The sequence below is a fragment of the Panulirus ornatus genome, chromosome 7, assembly GCF_036320965.1.
Source record: "Panulirus ornatus isolate Po-2019 chromosome 7, ASM3632096v1, whole genome shotgun sequence".
Lineage (NCBI taxonomy): Eukaryota > Metazoa > Arthropoda > Malacostraca > Decapoda > Palinuridae > Panulirus > Panulirus ornatus.
The window spans coordinates 28,008,155-28,027,368 of NC_092230.1; the positions used below are offsets into that span (position 1 = coordinate 28,008,155).

The following is a 19,214-nucleotide window of genomic DNA, read 5'->3' on the forward strand; positions in this document are numbered from 1 at the left end:
AGTGAAGTTAACAACTGATGATTAATCATGTAAACAAAGAGAAAATAGATTTTTCGATGCTGCGAATCACAATTCTACGCACCATAAATAAAGATTGCCTGTATTCCTATATTTTCATTGTTGATATATTTCAATGTCAAATAAAGATCGCTTAATTATTCAGTATACAATGATTACATTTTTGATCTATTAATAATCATACCTGAGGGGAGAAGATTGATCACCAGTTCAGCGTAAGCAGAGTTGGTGCAGCCTCGCTCGTTGCCACACACCTTTGCACACTGCCTGGGGAGTGGCACAGGCCACACGGTCGGGGTAGAGGATCCGGGCTGCCATCCCTGGGAACACCATGATCCACAGTGGCAGGTACTTCAGGTACGCCGCTAACATAGTACCACCCTTGGCATGTAACATGCTTCTGCTGGCCAGGGTGCGCTGCACGATCACCTGCAACAAGTTGAAACTACGATCATACTACCGGCATCCAGAGCTCAGTGAAAGACAAGTTTGTGGAAACGTAATCCATTCGCAAGTGTCTATTGTCAGTGCCAAACCCCCGTTGTAAGGCGTCCTCTTGCATGATGATGCTCATGCTTGGGTATGAATCGACTTGAAAAGTCTTCTAAAAAGAAAAGAAAAAGGTTTCCTTATGAATTTTTCGCTTTTCAGCGCTATTAGATAATTACATATTATTGCTTAGGTGGTTATACTTTAAGATACCCAACTTGACAACTCCTTTGACGTTATCAAAAGCATTGTTTAGATGCCGTTCTACCCTTCATCATTGAAAGTGCTAACGTTACGACTGTTTCTTAACGATTGTCTCAAGTAGTTTGTTTTCTAAGAGTACCTCGCCAAGTTCTCTCTGCTGAAGGTCTTCCTTTCTCTCATAACCATTATCGGCAAGGTAGCGCCAGGAGTAACAGACAACTGACTCTTAAAGGGAAAAATCTTGCCCGCCTCCCTACGTTGCTTCTTTTGGGTAGAATTACATGATTTCCAGCCCACTGCTCCCGCCCCTCTTCGTTACCCTGTACTACCTAATGATCGTACGCTTTTTATTCGTGGAGGAACTAATGACGTTACTGAATGGGAAATTGGAGGGGTGGCTGGAAAGATATTACCAGCTTTTTCAACGTTTTCGAAAAAAAAAAAAAACTTGTAACATTATGATGTCATGAGTCTAGCCGAGGATCGGCACCGGGAGCGCCTTCTTCAGTGAGGCGTCCTGTTTCAGTGATAGATTAGTGAACCTTTGTTTCCAGGAGGGAGTTGAACTCGTAAATTGGTGGCAACATTTTCACACACATTCTAATGTGTTCACGTAGGACAGACTACGCCCTGAATGAAGTCGGTGCTGCTCGCGTTGTCACGCTCAGTAGTCGGTCTTTGGTAAATAACTTGTTGAAACAAATTTCATTAATATGCCAAATTATATTTTGTGAATGCACGGAATATACATAACAAGATTTCAGAGTTAGAGACAAGTGCACTGGTAGAAAATTATAGAACTGGTGGTCCTGAATCGTGATTACATATCAGAAAAAGAATTCCTCTCCGTATATGGAAATTCCAGTGTGTAATCTGTTTAACAGTGCAAGAGGAAATAGAATAGGCGGTCGTGCCTTGCTCTTTGCTGCAGCTTAACTTTAAGCCTGTAATGAAAAGTGTTGGCCGTGATTATATAGTAGGAGTTAATGGTCAAACCTTCGAATGGATAGACGCAACAAGTGGTCTTGGAACAGGTTCACATTCATATACATATAAAAGATACTGACAAAGGGCTGCATTGCAAGATATCGAAATTTGCAGGGGATACTAAGATGGGAAATCAATTTATAACGGACTCCGAACGTCTGCAGCCTCATCCTGACATAGATAAACTGATGCACCTGGCTGATAGGTGGCAAATGAATTCTAATATCAGTGAGTGCATAGTTTTACATATCGGTACTAAAAAAACGATAAGGCAAGCTTCTGTATGAATTCTAGCGACCACCGTAATGTAGATTAGGAAAAGACTTTGGTGTGATGATTTTTGGTGGCTTGAAGCCATGTAAACTGCACAAAAGCGGTAATAAGGGCAGATTTTATTTTATTTTCAGATTCATAGGTAAGGTTCTCGAATTCATTTCTAAGGCAATTATCCTCACTCCTAATGATTCATTGATACGTCCCCATCTTGAATACTGTATTCAGTTTTAGTCACCCTTTAAGAAAAAAACATATAAAGGAGACAGTATCAGTGTTACTCAAGGACAGAAATAAATTCACCGAGAATCGACTAAAGGACTAAAATTTATTTGACAGAGAAAAGAGAGGGTTAAGAGATGATCTGACACAGGTATCTAATACTATCAAACGCTTAGATGTTTTTGATCTAACTCGTTATTTAGGCTTGATTTGTCTGATTCACCCGGAGTAATGAATAGAGAGAGACTCGTGAGCAAACGTTAAGGATAAACTTGACAAAGAATTCGCCTCAAGTCCACGAATGACATTATTTGCGCCTTCAAAGGACCCAGTGATCTGTTGCTGTTTGAATCTCTTCTTATTCGTATGTAATGTTTGATAACATTATTCGACTCGTATATTTGTTTTATCATTTGCACATTTTCTGCTTTCAAAAGTAGTTTTGATATATCCTGCTGATGACAACCATTTTTTTTTTTTTTTACATATGATATACAGGTATAAAAAAGCACTTATGTTGTTCAAAAAAAAAAAATGTAAAACTGTAAGAATATAATGGTATTGTGGTCTTCGAGAGTGACTCTTGTCTATGCAAACCACAGTGGGTAATGCTAGCGCTCTAGAACATTACTAGTTTCACAGGAAGCAGACATTTACGCTACTGTACGTATAGATCATAATGATATAGCTACTTCAAAGTCACAGATTACAGTATTGGGTTAGCTACCATATGACCACCATCACCACCTTCCTCTCCCAACATAGACTTAGCCAACTGTCTGACTTTTGTCTTGTTAGGATTGTCTATAAATCATTCCCAGGTTATGGTGATAGATAGGGCTCTCTGTATCACAACAATATGAATACATTAATTTTCACTATATATAATTATATATGATTATATATGATTATATATAATTAAGTGCTGGCAATGAAATAACTCTTAAGACTGCTGCCTGAAAACAAGCTTCACTTACAGAAGAAGAAAGGAAGAAGGTCTTCATGGAATCAGTTATTACTTAAAGGAAATTATCATGATTGAGTCGAAGTACGCGAGTCTGTCTGTATATACCTGGATAACTGAACTATTGAGAGCCACGAGAAGGAGACTGACCTGGTCGGTGCACCAGTACCAGATCTGTATGACAGCCATGCCTAGGGTCATGCCAGTCCAGGGGTAGTCACTCTTGGTGTAGTCTACCGTGCGGAACAGATGCATGAAGTCGGCGGGAGGTTCACCACACGTCTTGTTGTCTGCTCCAACGGCTCTGATAGAGGCGGTGGCGTACGGGAAGCTCTCTACCAGGGAGTTGTACCCACCCACCGCATGGAAGGCTAGGGAAAACCAGACAGCAACCATAAAGACATTGATGGAGTAAGGGTATCTCAGCCTCACTGTGGGTACCTGGCTTAGACTGGTGTGTGTGTGTGTGTGTCTGTGTGTGTGTGTGTCTGTGTGTGTGTCTGTGTCTGTGTCTGTGTATGTCTGTGTGTGTGTACATAGCAGTAAAGACATGACACATATATACGAGGTTACTAGACACAAAACACGAGTGTAAAACTATCTCCGTTCCCTAGTTGGGCAGAGGGCAATGCTTAATGATTACAGAGACTAACATTGTGAAATTTACATTTCATCAAACCATGCACTCACACATGACTGACAGCACAATGGCACCCAACACCATGAGGACAGTCTGCACTAGGTCGGTGTAGACCACGGTGGTAAGGCCGCCCACGATCGTGAACACGGCCGCTACCCCCAGCAGGAACAGTACACTGATGTACAGCCACTCGGTTGAGTTCTTGTTCAGAGCCAACTGGATGAACAGCGCCCCAGCGTACAGGTCCGCCTGATCAGGACAGATGAAACCTTGTAGTAAGGTCATGATGGATGCTGTGAATTTAATAACGAGAAATAGAATAATCTTTATTCAGTGGAAAATTCATGAATTTACCATGATACCGTAAGTCTGTTTACTTACGGCGATTTTGGTGAAGCTGTAGAGTGCCAGAGAGAGGCAGGAGAGGTAGACCCTGATCCTCTGGCCGCCAAACCTTAACCTTATGTACTCTGGCATGGTGTACACCCCGCAGCTCATGTACACCGGCACAAACAACCACCCCAGCATCAGCAAACCATAGATGGCCTAGAAGGAATTCTTCGTGTCAGTGTTGTGGTAGGGCTTTTGTTTATTGCCACATGGGAATTACAAAGTGAACATCAAGATAAGGTCGACAGAGTCCCTCAGTTGCCTCTCTTGCATAACACACCTACATCTGTCAAACTGTTAGATATCTCTAACAGCACGTCGACTCAAATATACCATATCGTTCCAATTCGCTCTATTCCTTACACGCCTTTCACCCTCCTGCATATTCAAGCCCCGATCGCTCAAAGTCTTTTTCACTCCATCCTTCCACCTCCAATTTGGTCTCCCACTTCTCCTCGTTCCCTCCACCTCTGACACATATATCCTTTTTGTCAATCTTTCCTCACTCATTCTCTCCATGTGACCAAACCATTTCAAAACACCCTCTTCTGCTCTTTCAACCACACTCTTTTTTATTACCACACATCTCTCTTACCCTCTCATTACTACTTACTCGATCAAACCACCTCACACCACGTCCTCAAATTATCTCATTTCCAGTAGTGGTCAGTGGAGCTCGTGATCGAATATATGCTGATAACCACAGGGAAAATGAAACACGATAAGTTTCCAAGTGCACTTTCGTCTGATGATCACATCATCAGGGGAGATACAAGAATGAGACAGAAGACGTGGAACAGTCAGTTGATATACTAGGAAGAGACGTTGCAAAGACACCATTGGTAAACAAGCGTTACCAGACGGTGGTGCTCTGATTGGTGGGACTCCTACTACTTACTGCTTGTTCATAGCCGTGTACCGCAAGGCCCGAGGCGGCCCCAGCGCCTGCCAGGCCTATGAAGTGTCCGGAGCCAATATTGCTGGCGAACAGTGAGCAGCCCACCTGCCGAGAGAGGACACGTTAGTTAGCGAACAAATCAGGTGCCTACGTAAAGAGACTAGATAGCATCCAGTGACTGATCTTGTGAGGATATAGCGAAGCTCACGTTCTTGAGTGTAGCCTCTCCTATGAGACAAGTGCAACAGAACACTCTCTATACGTGAAATTCTCTTGATAAGTAGAGCAGATACTGTACTGGAATGTTTTTATGACGTACAGTTCCTATGATATGAATCGAATACAACAGGAAAGCTGTCTGTTGCAGTAACACTATTGTTCATATTATCATAAAGGGACCTTCCCTGAGGGATTGTTAGTAGAGATACACAGTATTGTCGACATCTAATTGTAGACACATTATTAGTGATTATCCTGAGTGACATTGAGGAAGGCAAGAACGTAGACACTAGACCCCGTTTTCTTATCCTAAATAAGTAGATAGATAGATAGATAGAGGGATACTTACTGGTATCCAGTGCATGTTGCGGGAAGCGAGGAAATACCCCGAGACGCTGCCTCGCTGGCTCTTCCTCGACGACTGTTGAAGAGACGAGAGACATTAGCATATGACTTCCTCCGTTAATGTTGGAGAGATAAGAGATATTATGTTATTACTTCCTCCACCAGTGTTGGAGAGACAAGAAGCTCTATGTTTTCCCCGCTAGTGTTGGGGAGACTAGAGGTACTACTGTTACTTTTCCTAATTATGTTGGAGGCACTAGAGGCATTATATGATTACGTCCTCCACCAGTGTTGGAGAGACTAAGGGCATTGCTGTTACTTCCACCACCTGTGTTGGAGAGACTAGAGGCACTATATTGTAACTCCCTCCACCAGTGTTTGAGATATTAGACTCTGTATTATCTTTTTCTTCATCAGTGTTAGAGACAAAGGCATTTTGTAATTACTTCTTCCTCCAGTGTTGGGGAGAGGAGTGTTACTATCCCTTGCTCCACCATAACTGACGTGACGAGATATTATGCAGTTACTTCCTCCACCAGTGTTGGAGACGAGAGGCATTGTCATTACTTCCTCCGCCAGTGTTGGAGACGAGAGGCTTTGTTATTACTTCCTCCGCCTGTGTTGAAGAGATGAAAGTTATTATCATTTTCTCCGCCACTTATAGAGTTGGAGATACGAGGCGTCGGCACTACTTCCTCCATCATTGTAGGGGAGACTGAAGTCATTCTCACTTTCTCCAGCAATTTTGAAGACGAGAGACATTAGATTATTCCCTCATCCACACGCGGTGGGCCAGGTAAGGTAAGACAGTCCGCCCACACTCGAGTCTCGAAGACATTGTAGGTCAATTCGCGGGCATGTCGGTAATGTCTGTACATCAGAACATGCAGTGTTAAACAAACCCAATCAAACCCATTGTCTGTCCATCGACAGACAATGGGTTGGATTCATATGGGTTGGATTCATATGTCTGTCCTTCATCATATTCATCATACTGTTGGAACCCCCACAGATTAAAGATGATGTTTGAGGCACAAGTAAAAACACCAGAATTCTGATGTGTGTGTCTTTTAACCTCCGAGTGGTCGAGTGGGCCGGACGCCCTGCCCAAGGTTGGGTACGGACCTTTGGTGAATATATATTTGTCTCTCCTTCGACACACACACACACACACACACACACACACACATATATATATATATATATATATATATATATATATATATATATATATATATATAGGCACGATTTTTGCAGGGAAATAGTGCAAATGACTAGGAGATGTATAAAAGAAAGATGCAGGAGGTCAAAAGAAAGGTGTAAGAGGTGAAAAAGAGGGCAAATGAGAGTTGGAGTGACAGAGTATCATCAAATTTTAGGCAGGATAGAAATATGTTTTGGAAAGAGGTAGATAAAGTGCGTAAGACACGAGAACAAATGGGAACATCGGTGAAGGGGGCTAATGGGGAGGTAATAACAAGTAGTAGTGATGTGAGAAGGAGATGAAGTGAGTATTTTGAAGGTTTATTGAATGTGTTAGATGATAGTGTGGTAGATATAGGGTGTTTTGGTCGAGGTAGTGTGCGAAGTGAGAGGATTAGGGAGAATGATTTGGTAAACAGAGAAGAGGTAGTAAAAGCTTTGCGGAAGATGAAACCCTGCAAGGCGGCGGGTTTGGAGGGTATTGCAGTGGAATTTATTGAAAAAGGGGGTGACTGTGTTATTGACTAGTTGGTAAGGATATTTAATGTATGTATGGCTCATGGTGAGGTGCCTGAGGATTGGTGGAATGCATGCATAGTGCCATTGTACAGAGGCAAAGGGGATAAGGGTGCGTGCTCAAATTACAGAGGTATAAGTTTGTTGAGTATTCCTGGGAAATTATATGGGAGGGTATTGATTGAGAGGGTGAAAGCATGAACAGAGCATCAGATTGGGGAAGAGCAGTATGGTTTCAGAAGTGGTAGAGGATGTGTGGATCAGGTGTTTGCTTTGAAGAATGTATGTGAGAAATACTTAGAAAAACAATTGTATTTGTATGTTGCATTTATGGATCTGGAGAAGGCATATGATAGAGTTGATAGAGATGCTCTGTGGAAGGTATTAAGACTATATGGTGTGGGAGGCAAGTTGCAAGAAACAGTGAAAAGTTTTTATAGAGGATGTAAGGCATGCGTACGAGTAGGAAGAGAGAAAAGTGATTGGTTCTCAGTGAATGTAGGTTTGCGGCAGGGTTGTGTGATGTCTCCATGGTTGTTTAATTTGTTTATGGATGAGTTGTTAAGGAGGTGAATGCAAGAGTTTTGGAGAGAGGGGCAAATATGCAGTCTGTTGTGGATGAGAGGGCTTGGGAAGTGAGTCAGTTGTTGTTCGCTAATGAAACAGCGCTGGTGGCTGATTCGGGTGAGAAACTGCAGAAGCTGGTGACTGAGTTTGGTAAAGTGCGTGAAAGAAGAAAGCTGAGAGTAAATGTGAATAAGAGCAAGGTTATTAGGTACAGCATGGTTGAGGGACAAGTCATTTGGGAGGTAAGTTTGAATGGAGAAAAACTGGAGGAAGTGAAGTGTTTTAGATATCTGGGAGTGGATTTAGCAGCGGATGGAACCATGAAAGCGGAAGCGAGTCACGGGGTGGGGGAGGGGGGCGAAAGTTCTGGGAGCGTTGAAAAATGTGTGGAAGGCGAGAACATTATCTCGGAAAGCAAAAATGGGTATGTTTGAAGGAATAGTGGTTCCAACAATGTTATATGGTTGCGAGACGTGGGCTCTAGATAGAGTTGTGCGGAAGAGGGTGGATGTGCTGGAAATGAGATGTTTGAGGACAATATGTGGTGTGAGGTGGTTTGATCGAGTAAGTAATGAAAGGGTAAGAGAGATGTATGGTAATAAAAAGAGTGTGGTTGAGAGAGCAGAAGAGGGTGTTTTGAAATGGTTTGGTCACATGGAGAGAATGAGTGAGGAAAGGGTTGACAAATAGGATATATGTGTCAGAGGTGGAGGGAACGAGAAGTTGCAGACCAAATTGGAGGTGGAGAGATGGAGTGAAAAAGATTTTGAGCGATCGGGGCCTGAACATGCAGAGGGGGTGAAAGGTGTGCAAGGAATAGAGTGAATTGGAACGATGTGGTATACCGGGGTTGACGTGCTGTCGATGGATTGAACCAGGGCATGTGAAGCGTCTGGGGTAAACCATGGAAAGTTTTTTTGGGCCTGGATGTAGAAAAGGAGCTTTGGTTTCGGTGCATTATACATGACAGCTAGAGACTGAGTGTGAAGGAATGTAGCCTTTGTTGTCTTTTCCTAGCGCTACCTCGCGCGCATGCGGGGGGAGGGGGTTGTCATTTTATGTGTGGCGGGATGGCGACGGGAATGAATAAAGGCAGCAAGTATGAATTATGTACATGTGTATACATGTATATGTCTGTGTGTGTATATATACGTATACGTTGAAATGTATAGGTATGTATATATGCGTGTGCGGACGTGTATGTATATATATATATATATATATATATATATATATATATATATATATATATATATATATATATATATATATATTGGAAAATATCACAATTTTGAGCGTGATCAAGATATTCCTGAGTCCACGGGGAAAATGAAACATGGTAAGTTCCCTAGTGCACTTTCGTGTAATAATCACATCATCAGGGGAGACACAAGAGGGAAATATAACAATCAGTTGATATACATCGAAGAGACTGTTATATTTCTCTCTCGTGTCTCCCCTGATGATGTGATTATTACACGAAAGTGCGCTCGGGAACTTATCGTGTTTCATTTTACCCGTGGACTCATAGGAAAATGTATATATATGTATATATATATATATATATATATATATATATATATATATATATATATATATATATATATATATATATATAAACAAAACAGTTATGAAGGCAAATTTGAGCAAAAAGAATTACAAATTTAAAGTATCTCACTTAGAATGAACATCACGCACTCGGAGCTCCCTGACACTCGTGTACCTGTGTACATATTTGGTTACGCGGGATGCACAGGAAATTACGCACGTGGCCACGAGACTGTGCACTGTTTAGGATAACGAGGTTTCTTACCTCACAAGACCACAAAACCTTCCTACAATCTGACCTTTGCTACTGAAGGTTAGCATCTAGATCCTAGGTTAGATGTTAGGACGTGGTGGAGCGAGCGGTACTGGAACAAACCATCCAACACAGAAAGGGTAACGACCAAAAGGCAGCAGGCGTCCAACCAGTACAGTTTAACTCACTTGTTATGGCTCGACCCTCACCAACTCATCCTACACTACGCTATTGCAGGGGGAACAGGTTTTCTCTTTCCCTGTTTTTTTGTTAGTAGAGCAGTAATGATACACTGTTGCCAGCTGGTTAACGTACAGTTATCGTTAATTAACCATCACTAGAAACGTAACTCCAGACCCGTTCTTTGGATCAGCCACATCCTTCACGAAATGATGAATATGTGGCCATCGGTGCTACTGTTCCCATCGCTGTAGTTCGGTTAAATAATGTTAATGGCCTCAATAGTGTTTTAAAAGGTATTTATGGAACATTATTGGCAATGCAGCACTCCCATCCTGCCGACATTATGAAACATTGCTGCTTTTTTGTCAACAATTATGCACGTGTTGGGAAGAAATGGGAGCATTCTTAGCACAGGTACGTGATACCTTGCCTCTAAAGCACGACTGCACGACTCTAGAAGTAATGATGGGATGGCTGACCTGACTACTGAAGGTGACACTAGCGAATCTAACTTGTCACACCGTCGTACTCAGTGTGCCCCACCCTCATGATGCTGACAGGGTCTCCCGCCGTACTCGAGGCTCGCACCGCCTCGATCAAGGCCACTCGTGTTGGAGAACCTTGCAACATTGTGTATCACACCACCAACACGTGAAACATGTTGTCCACTCCCACCAGGAGCCCCGTACTGCCGCTGTACTGCCACGTAAAGTACCCACAGCCTGATCATGTCACACGGGCCGAATAGATTATAGAAATTATGACGTATAACAAATGTTTACGAGAAGGGTAAGGAATATCAACGCTAGATAGTGATCCGAAGTGACTTTGAGTTCGTGTGGTGCTTGGTACGTGGTCAGGGGCGGGACGCAATGCACTTTTATGACCTTGACATTCTCTCCGCCTCGTCTAGCTCTTGGAAGAATAGGATTGCATTTTGCATTTAACATCGGGTTGAAATCCATGTTTTATGTGGAACATAAATGATTTCTCGATCCCATGGCCGCAGACCCACGACACACCCTAGTTGTACACCCGCACCACAACCACCGTGTGCGTACCTATGATCCGATGTATATATATATATATATATATATATATATATATATATATATATATATATATGTAACTCCCTGCTGACCCTACCTTAGGAGTTGCACCATCTTCATGAGACGCCTGCAGCACTCGAGAGCTTGCTACGTCCACGGGTTGGGACCGTGGGTCATAAAGTATCGTGGTGTGTGTGCGTCTGTGTGCAGAGTTCAGGGCAATTGAGCAATAAGTCTGTCTCCGTGTCTTCTTTATGCTGTCGCCTCGTGGGCATGCAAGGGTCTTGGGGCATGATGAAACAGTGTTAACGGTATAGAAGTGATGAATGATGTCTAGAGGGTAGACATGTGAGGGTAACTCGTGTTTGTATACGGAATGTGGATTCTGTCGAGCGTTTGTCTGGTGGATTGGAGTTCAAGCCGGAGTTGGGAGGTCAGTTGTTTAGTCTTGTCTAGTTATTATAGTGTGTATGTGTTTTGTCAGGGTTGTATTTGTTGGGTGATGGGCAGATCTGTGAGGAGAGGTTACTGAAGTGTGAGGCATAGAATAGATTTTTATTTCTACTTGATATTTGGTGGTCAGTTATAGAGTGGTTTAGGTGAGATGGGTTCAGTGCTGTTGCATAGAATTGAGTATCGAGTATGTTGAGGTGGGATTATTGTGGGAGGATAATTGTTTCATTGTGAAGATGTTGAGTGTTTACGGTTGCTAGGCAGCCAGTGATTGTTCTGAGTGCATTATTATGTGAGCTTTGCAACTTTGTTATACTTACTTTTGAAAAGATGGAAGACCAGGCGAGTATGGCATAGGTTAAAGGGGAGCGGATGAACTGTTTGTAGAGCATGTTGAGAGATTCTTTTCCTTGTCCAGGTCTGGTGGTGCCAGTTGGTATTCTAAGGGCATTAAGTTTGTGTTCTTCTTTTATGTTAATTATATTGATGTTGGGAGTGAATGTCATGTGTATGTCGCATGTGATGCTTAGAATGGTTGATGTGTAGTTCACTGGGAGAGACTGTTCATTTAAGGTGACTGGAGGGTGTGAGGTGGATTCGTGTGTGTCTGGGGTTAAAAGAGTGACAGGAGACATCTGTGTAGACGCATTCTGTTCTCGGTAAACCACTGTTCCAGTTGTGCATTAAAGTGCGGCATATTTGAAGTTGCTACTGAGGTGCCAGGGTGTTGAGATGTGATTGTGAAGTAGTCTGCTAATAAGAAGACCTTCACACTTTAGTTTACTGGGGGTAATGGTTGGTCGTGTAGGAAGATATTGTGATAAAGAATTGCTCCCAAGGGGACCCCCACTGTAGACTATACAGGTCTTATTGCTCCTTGGGGACTCCACTGTAGACTATAAGGAATTTAGAGGTGAAGCCATTGCAAATGACTTGGATAGTAGCTGGCAACGGAACTGGTCTACCACTTTTTGTCATCGTTGTGGAGGTTTGTGTCAAGCAAGCTTTGTGTTGTGTGTGTGTGTGTGTGTGTGTGTGTGTGTGAGGATGTGTTGGGGAACAGTGTTGAATGCTTTGTTGACGTCTATTGCCTCTAGTACTGTGTGGGACGGGGGTTGTGGTTGGTTGAAGGCATCTAGGATGTGATGCGTGAGGTTAGTGTCCAGAGTGGTGGTGGATGGTCTGGGTTTAAAGCTATATTGTGTATTGGTGAGAGTGGGATATATTTGCTTCATTCTGTTGTGGAACAGTTTTCACAGTTAGGAGACTGAGTATAGAGGTGCTCTAGAGCAGTAGGAGGCAGGGGAGTTGGTTGGTTTTGGAGGGTTTGAGGATTGGCAGTGTGTTGACAAGTTTCCAGATGTTAGGGATTTTATTGTGTAGCCAGAAGTGGTTAAAGATGACTGTCAGTGATTGGACCGGAACTGAGTTAGACACTTTTATGCGAAGGTTAGATTATATTGTAAGGGGCTTTTGTAAGGGACTTATTGAAGGCTTTAACCGCATCACTTGTATCCCTGGGACTGAAGGGTAGGTGGGCGTTGTTGTTTCTGGGAAGCCGTCCACTGGGACACGCACCTTACTCAGCTTCCTGGCCCAGTGATCTCAACTATATATATATATATATATATATATATATATATATATATATATATATATATATATAGATATATAGATATATATATTACGAGTAATTGGTAGTGTCAACCTCTCGTATAAGAAATATACATCTCAGGTGTAGATCTATCTACATCAACAACCACAACTTCATCCACAACTATATATACATCTATAACTACACCTATAATTTCGAATCTTTACCCTCATGTATAAGTTCATGATACCATCTTCGTTAGCAGGTACAAATCCTACAAAAACAAATCTACATGAAAAAGTGCAAGTTTAGGTACATGTTCTGCTAAGACAAATCTAAGTCACAAAGTGCAACTTCAGCAACTCCATGCACATCTACAAGTAGAATTCTTACAAAAATAACTACATCCTGCATCAAGAACAACATCCATAGCTTCATTTATAAGTACATCTCCAGTAACAACTAAATCTTCATCAACATCAATATTCATAATTCTTACATCAGCCACAACTACATATGATCAACAAGTAAACTCCTTAAACAAAAATACATATCTACACCTGCAAGTACAGCTTCTGTAGCTACAACAGCAACCAGATCTTTATCTACTTCGACCTATTCAACACCGTCATCAACCAAAACTTCTTCTAACAAATAGATCTTAGAATAACCACGTTCACATACTCATGTTCAGCTTTAGCAACAGCCACACCATCTACAAACTAGAATTATAAGTACGACCCTATAACAAAAATCACATCTACATCGTATATAACTTTGATAATGACCTCATTTGCATCAACCTCCCACGCCAGCAATCAAATCTTTATCTATAACTTCATGTATGTCATCAGTCACATGTGCATTAACAACCACAACCACTAGAAGGACATCTATATATACACATGTATATGTAAGGCTGAGTTGGTAAAAAGATCGGGTCTTTCTTCGTTTCGTGGTACTCAGTGAAGAGATCAGGTGGCCCTTGCAGTTTTATTAGAAAAAGTATGTACGTACATCGGTAGTGCTGTGACACACTACGGCACACACTAGCGAACGGTGTGACGAGGCTGGCCAGTGTGTCCCCTCAGGTGACACTAGCAGGGGTTATATTGTAGTTCAACACCCACTCTACAACGTGTTCAAACAACAGATCAGCTCTTACGTGTTCAAACACCGTGATTAACAGTGGCCCGTGAGAACAGTGAGCCTGTGGGAACATTCAGTGTGATGCAACAAAGTATATGTCTTACATATATGCATTTATATACCTCATAAAGTGCATTAACAAACCACCATATCTACAACTTCAGCTGACCCTGACTTTTATCTATAGCAATTGCAAGTTCATCAACCACATCCATTTCTGTATTAGTGTCTGATTACACATCAACAACTCCTATAACAACCACATCTGTATCATCATCAATAAGTACAGCTTCTTCAATAGCACCTGCATCGGCAAGTACAATTCCTAAAACAACAGTCACATCCCCGCCTGCTTACGAAATACAGCAGCGATCACATCTTCCTATCTGACGCCTTCAACAATAACCAGATCTTCACCTATGCCAGCAAGAATCGCCATGTCATATACCTCCCTCACTTCCCACCCAACGCTGCTGAAGCCAGTGCAGTTGCTCAGGGTGCAGCCAACATCGTGGCGCTCGGAAGGTCAGAAGAGATCCTTTGGATGTAAAAGAAATTTACTAGAAAGTCTGGAGAAAGCCGGTGGAAGATTGTTTCAGTGAAATTTCTTCCTAGTTATGATGTAGGAACTCTAGGTACAGTATTTGTTATTGTGGAGTAGTTTCAGTAGAAATAGGAGCTTGTTTGCATTGATCAACAGAGTTTGGGATCATAGGGTAATATGTTTTCACCAAAGATAGACTTAGCAAATCTGTTGGGGCTTTAATGTCTTGCGTACGTCACGGAATACAGCCAAAAGCTGTTAGAATAAATACATGTCGATTCGTACGATCATTGTACAATGATTTGACAACTAAGACGTCAAACATTGCTTTGGGGTAGATTGAATTCCTCCAGACAACATGAAGAAAATAGAAGAGTATCGTACGGTGAAATGAATTCCAGAGTAAATGACAGAGAAGCAATAATTGTTGGAGATTTTAGCAAACCTAACATAAACTGGGACGTCTTGACAGGTCCAGTGAGTAGGGAGGGGCGAGCACTGCCCCAAAATCCCCCGAGGGGTCCTCCGGGCCCGAGTGCCATTTTTTTTTTATCTCACTTAAGTGCAAAACGAAAACCCTCATCATCACTGCGTCTCTGTTGTATGACACATCACAATCTGTTGTATGATACATCACAAGCATCTTACTTTGTTTACGATATCGCTGCTGTCCTGATTTAGGTTAAACTTTCCTAGTCAGTACTTTAGAGTGTTGGTAAAGGGAAATGACCCCTTAGTACATCCTCGATCTCCACTCCATCACCTCGTTTTAAAGGGAGAACCCGGCGAGAATATTTTCCCTTGGAACCATACTGGCCCTCGACGCTCCTGCTTCTTGACAGCTGACCACGAGGGAAACAAACAATCTGATATAACCCAGGACTGTTTATTTAGGATCATGTTGACCCGAGATCTAACGAGAGATGATAATACTTTGGATTTAATGATGTCCACAAACAAGTGCCCAATTAACAACTTTAGGGTCGGTGAAAAGCTAGCAGACAGCGATTAAATATTACGCAGTTCACTAAACTTCCGTTTTGATATCACCGAAAACAACAGTTTTAGTAGACTTATACTGATTGTGCCACGACTTAGGTAAATGTACAATGGATTAGACTCTCAGACGTGAAAAAGATGTAGAGAGACATGCAGAATACAGTACTTTCCCTTGAGGAGGCCAGTGTCCATAAAGAGGTGAACAAAGGTTGCGTAAGGGAAGAGCCAGGTTAGATGACTGTAAGAAAGTAGTTTTAGTGAAACGTAAAGGAAAGGCTTTCAAGGTATCTAACTCAGGTGACAACACATAGGATCACGAAATATGGGTGAGATTACAAAGAGAGTGTAAGACGAAAATCAGAATTAGCCTTTAGTAAAACACAACGTTCCATGATTACGTTTTCACAACGTTGTTATACAACGTTATTCGTGACACGACCAGACTACAACCTGTGGGCGTTAACATAGTGCGTCGGCTGAGAATGGGATGTCGCGCTACAGCGTGAACCTCACCCCTGAAACATCACTAAGGCCACACACCTACAGACCTGAACGAATGCAACATCCAGGCTGCACACACACACACAATGCAAAACTCTGGCCACACGAGCACACCACTGCACAAGCCTTACACCTACATAACCAAGGCCACATACGGACGAGACAAACTTTACGACAATAACAGCCTGGCCACACACCTACACACAGTACAGCAGACCCAGCAGACCTAAAGAATACAAGCCACAGGATCAATACTTGAGCTTAGCACCTTCATCCCCAACGTTCGACACTTACAACACCCTGGCCACAAGTACAATGCATTTTCTGGATCCACATCCAAATATCCATGCATACAACTCCTCTCTCCACACCCCCAGACAAAAACGCTACAAGATGGAATCATGAGCAAGATTCTAAATATGGATACACCCGTGCAAGTGTTCCCTGAGGCGCCAAAAACAAGTTTGGCTCAGCTCTCGCCTGACTGGACACTCATGCTTCCTTGTCGATCCCTTATATATAAACACTATTTTTTGCACTATATGATTTTTCCTCACATATAGATTAATGCCACACTGCCTACAAACCAAGCCTTCCTCTGTACACTTACATAGGATGTACACGTGTAACTCACAAGCATTATCCCTGAATGAGGGAGGGGGTCTTATAATCAAGGTTTTTTGTGTATGGAGAGGCTGTTGATGAAGTCTTTAAGCAAGTGTAGCCAAACCTACGGCAGTGTACTTGAAGCCAGGACCTTAAATTTCTCTCCTGAGATCCGTATGTAGGATCTACACGCCTAGCCGCGATAACCTGATCAGCAGGTTTTCTAAGGCAAAGCAAGTGGGCTGCAAAACAAGTGAAATAGAACTCAGAGATTAGTCCTGGCATACATCTCAGTATATCATCTACAATAAGCTCCCAGGTAACGACGCCTTGATTAATACTTTATCAAGGCGAGCTCTTGGACTATATATCTGGGAGTCAGAGTGACGGTGGGCTGTTAGCATCAGAAAATCATCCCTCGCCTACTACCAACAGGCAAACCTGCCTCACGAAACGACGAACGAGTCAACAGAAGATATTGCTTCAGCTGAACACAAAAGGTGACACGTGTCTGTGTTGACTCAAAAGACGCTCTACGTTGTTAAAGACGCGGGAAAACGTGTATTGCTCAGCCTCACACTATATTCCTTACATCTGTTTTAAGAATTGGTCGTTCCCTCTCAACTTGTCAGAAGTAAGATATATCACTTCAGAGACTACAGAAGTAAATGCTCTATTTTTTCCTATATAACTGAGTCGCATCAGTATTTGCACCATTGAGCTAGTATTATATTCGGTATCTAACAAATTCTGTGAGTCTCCGAGTTTGTTCCTGCAACAGACTTAACTGATTTTATTTGCTTTCGTAAATTTAACTCGAGGACAGTCAAAAGTTTCATATTAACCAACCAAATGCTGCTAAGATACTTTTAACTTCGATTCACATTGCCTAAATCTCTAATGAACATTTGATATTTCCATTATTATCAAATGATATTGAATAGTTTTTACTTGATAATATCAAGTTGAACTATTTACATATCTACTCAATTTAGTAGTAATATCGTTAACTACTTTTCACAGACGTGGCCCCACACACGAGGACGTGAGAGATTTTTGCAATATGTGACACTGACTTGAGAAAACAAATGCGGACATGAACTACACCTACATTTTCTTGACGGCACACACAACCAGAAGTGCCTTTTCGCTGGCGGTATATGTGAAGACTTACCCAGATGCCCACGGCCAGCACACTTAGGAAATAGACAGAGATGACTAGGAGGTCAGGCCAGTCTAGGCGTGACCCCTGCAATAGGTAGACGTCCGTCATGTTGACCCAGGCTCGACAACCCTCACTCACACATCCTTTACCGACCACTGCCAGCCACCGTGTGCTTGCTCCCTGCTGGCTGGCTCGCCCAGCTCCACACCAGGATCCCTCCCGTCCTCAGTTTCATTGATACCTCGCATACATTTCGTTTGATATTTACTTTGCATTTCTTATTACACATATCTAATAAGGATGTATTCTTATTATATCCTTTAATTATAATCATTATTGAGAGAAATGATTGTTTGCCCCAGATTGAAATTGACGTAGATCCAAAGGCTTGGTACATCTATCTGCTGTGGCGTTAACAATTAAAATTTGGTACCTCATCATCCCAAGAAGATGAAGTTACAGGCCATTAACATGATCACTGGATGTTAACATGCAGGTGCCCTAGAGTTAACGTAACAAGATCACACACGATGAGGTCGATTATTCAGTGCGTGGTCCATCCAGGACGTACGGCGAGCGTCCAGGGTGCGAAGGGTGGGTCGTTCCCGGGAGCGGAGGACAGAGGAAGGGGTCGGGTCGTGCTTCCCCCTACGCCCGGGTTGCTAGTGCCGCTCGTAGAACCCGGGAGCAAGACTCCTTCAGTGTATGTGTGTCTATACACATGTGAGTAAAGATGAGGACCATGTGTACAATATTCCCCTTGGCTTCTTAACGCCCGCTTAAGACGCAACTTGAGTCGTTCGGGCCATGTCATTGGCTTTCCTTTTCCTTTTTAGTAAGGGAAGTCTACGTTTTCTCATGAGAGATAAAGAGCTATGAGTAGCTCGATGTAAACATTACAGAGCCATCTTGGATGGATAATGAAAGACTAGTGGTCGGAAAGTCGAAGGAGTTTGGCCACCCTCAGTTTGGCGCGTCTAATGGCATAAGGTGACCTTGCGGCGTTTAGTGTCGGAAATACTTCAGAAATCCATTAAGGTTTTCAGATTTAAAGTTATCAATATGAATACCGATATATAAGGGAAAAATTAGCAGTAAAGATATTAGGAAGTGTGGGGGTCGTCAGAAATGATTGAATACTTGTTCATCATATGCTAAGGAACATGACGGGCATGCAAAGTATGCAAGAATGTAAGAAATTTTTGAAAGAAAATAAGCTTTATTTCTCTTTTTGT

The 19,214-nt window shown here is 42.4% G+C and overlaps 1 pseudogene; it reads right to left on the reverse strand.

Annotated features, from left to right (window-relative positions):
- LOC139749468 (sodium/glucose cotransporter 4-like) overlaps positions 1 to 18,156 on the reverse strand; it is a 30,202-nt pseudogene extending 12,046 nt beyond the window's left edge.
- Between the last annotated feature and the right edge of the window lie 1,058 nt (positions 18,157 to 19,214).